This window comes from Mesoplodon mirus (assembly GCF_964341445.2).
Source record: "Mesoplodon mirus genome assembly, chromosome: 5".
Lineage (NCBI taxonomy): Eukaryota > Metazoa > Chordata > Mammalia > Artiodactyla > Ziphiidae > Mesoplodon > Mesoplodon mirus.
Genome location: NC_138980.1, coordinates 184,130,570 through 184,133,510, shown reverse-complemented (window position 1 = coordinate 184,133,510; position 2,941 = coordinate 184,130,570).

The following is a 2,941-nucleotide window of genomic DNA, read 5'->3' as shown; positions in this document are numbered from 1 at the left end:
AGCCAGAGCTGGTGGGACCGTCCTTGCTTCTTCCCCAGTTTTTGGGTGTGAGTGGGGCTGCTGGAGCTGCCGTGGCCGTGTCTACACGCACCGGGGGAGCCCAGTCTTCGGGCAGAGAGAAGCCCCAGAGTGTCCCGGTGGCTGAGTCCCCTGTCCCGTGCCCAGGCAAGCCCCACCTCTGCTCGTTCGTGGCTCTGGTTCGTGACCCTCTTTGGGGTTCAGAGAGTCTGAGTTGAGTTTCTTGCAGTCGAGAATTCCCGGCACCGATAAGCTTGAGGGACTTCCCAGGATGACCGGCTGTGCCCTGCCCCGTGGCTGCAGCCACGTGAGCAGAAAGCCAAAAATTAAGACTCAGAGAAATTGGAGGTATGCCACCAAAAGCACGATCAACAAAAGATGAAATGGATACACTGGAAATATCAAAATTAAAAGGACACCATTAAGAAAGTGAAAAGACAACCCACAGGATGGAAAAAAATATTTGCAGATCCTATATCTGATAAAGAACTTGCAACCACAATATGTAAAGAACCTTTACAACTCAACGATAAAAAGGACAAAGATTTAATAGACTTTTCTCCAAGGAAGATATGCAAATGGAAAAGAAGCACACGAAAAGGTGCCGACATCGTCACTCATCAGGGAAATGCAAACCAAAACCATGTGAGACACCACGTCACACCCACCAGGACAGCCAGAACCAAACGTCCCAGGACGGCAAGGGCGCGGAGCCTCCCACACGGCCGGCAGGCTGTGAGGCGGGCGTCCACATTGAGAACACCTGGGGCTCAGTGGGGTCGTTCCTCTCGACGCGAAACAGAGGCCCCACGTGACCCAGGTGCGAACCCAAGAGAACTGGAAACCTGTCCACAGGCTTGTGCATGAACATCCACAGCCGCCTGAGAGAAGAAACAAGCCAGGTGTCCACCAGCAGATGAACAGACCAACAAAACGGGGTCCATCCACACCACAGAATGCCCTCAGGCAGGAAGAGGAATGAAGCACTGACATGCTACAACACGGATGAACCCTGGACACGTTATGTTGAGTGAAGGAAGCCAGAAACAAGGCTGGATGTCACGTGATTCCCTTCACATGAAATGTCCAAAACAGGGCCATCCATGGAGAACAAACACAGGTCGTGCGGCTCCCTGGGGGTGGTGGGAAGGCAGTGCATAGTGGAGTTTCTCTCTGAGGAGGGCAAAGATGTTCTGAAATTGCCAACGATGGTTGTGCACATCTATGAAAATACTAAGAATCATGAGTTGTACACGTCACGTGGGTGAATTGTGGGGCATGTGAACTAGATCTCAATACAGCTCAAGAATGAATTTAAAGCAAACAGTCGCCAGCGAGCCCAGGTCAGGGTGGAACAGGCGTGAGGTTTCTGCCTTGCGCTGTGTGACAAGGTGGCCGTGAGGACAGACACCAGGCAGCCCCGGCCTCACGCCACCCGCCTTCCCAGGACCCTCGCTCTCCCCCTGGGCCTTCTCCAGACCTTGTGACACCTGCACGGAACAAGAACCAGAGCCTCTGCCAGAAAGAATGAGGCTCAGTGGTCTCTGCCAACACACCTGGCTGCGCTCCTGGCCAGCGCCCCTCCGTGGAGTATGGGGAGTCCCGCTTTGCAGCCGCTGCACCAGTGAGCACGCAGGCGTCACGCACAGCCCCATCCAGGAGCGGATCTGCACACGGCGTCGCACGCCTACCCGAGCTGCCGCCGCACGTGGACATAAACACGATGCCTTTGGAAAGGCTGTAATCCCCAAGCGGTCACTTTGCAGAATGCACAATAGCATCATCATTATTGTCACAAAAACATTAACAAGACACATGAAATCACAAGATGACGAGCCATTATATTCTCAGTTGGGGTCAAAGGCGGTATGGATGATGGAGACAGAGAGGGAGGGCTGCAGCGGTGAGCTGGGGAGGCCCAGCTCCGTTGAGGGGGCGAGCTCAGCCACCCACGACGGCAGCCCACCTCCAGGGCTTGGTGCCAGCCCTGGGCTATGTGGGGTCACCACGGAGACTGGCGATACGGCAGTGACACAGAGTGACGGGCACCTGCTGAGCTGAGGCCGCTGCAGGAGGTTCAGGTGCTTGGCGGGTGCTCGGGGGGCTCAGCTGAATCGAGGGGAGAGGCAAGCGGGGGCCCAAGCAGGAGGTGAGGCCGGGCAGTCTCCGAAGGCAGGCGGGTAGGGGCCGATGCAGGGCAGGGGCTGCAGGGCAAGATCAGGGAGAGCGCCCAGGGTCTGGGCGACATGGAGGGGGCCAAGCGCAGGAGACCCCCTGCCCACTGCCCAGGAGTCCAGCCAAGGCCAAGGGGATGGGGTGCAGGGCGAAAGCAGCCCTGGGGCCCCACCCCAGCCCTTCCCTGTCCTTGATGCACCCGAGGCAGAAAGAGGCCAGCGGGTCCCCACCAGCCGGGCCAGGACCCGCAGTTGGCTTTTCCCAGAGACCCCCTCCTCTACCTCCTGTCCCTCCAAAGGACCCTCCCTAGGGGCCTCCTGTCCACTCGGATCCCCCTACCGTCTCTTCAAGACCCAGGCTACCACCAGACAGGGAAGCCGGTTGCCTCTAAAGTCGCGGGTGGTGCCCCAGGGTCCTCTCCTTCAAGTGGAGGGGCCTCTCGGGCGCCTCTAGAATGGGGGGTGCGGGGACACGGGGTGAAAGGTAGGTGGGGTGGGGAGCTGTCCCCCAAAGGGCCCGCGCAGAACCGCGGGGTCCACTGCACCCTCGACACCCTAAGAGGCCGCCTGCCCCGGGTCCTCGTCGCCGGCTGGCGCCACCCGCCTACGCCCCTGGTTTGGCTCCGCCCCAGCGGGAGGCGGGCGGGAGTCCCGGGGGCCGGTGCGCTGCGGGCGGCAGCCGCGAGGGGCGCTGCGGGGGCCGCGGTTAAAGGCCGGGCACGGGGGCGCGCGCTCAGAGGGAGCCGCGC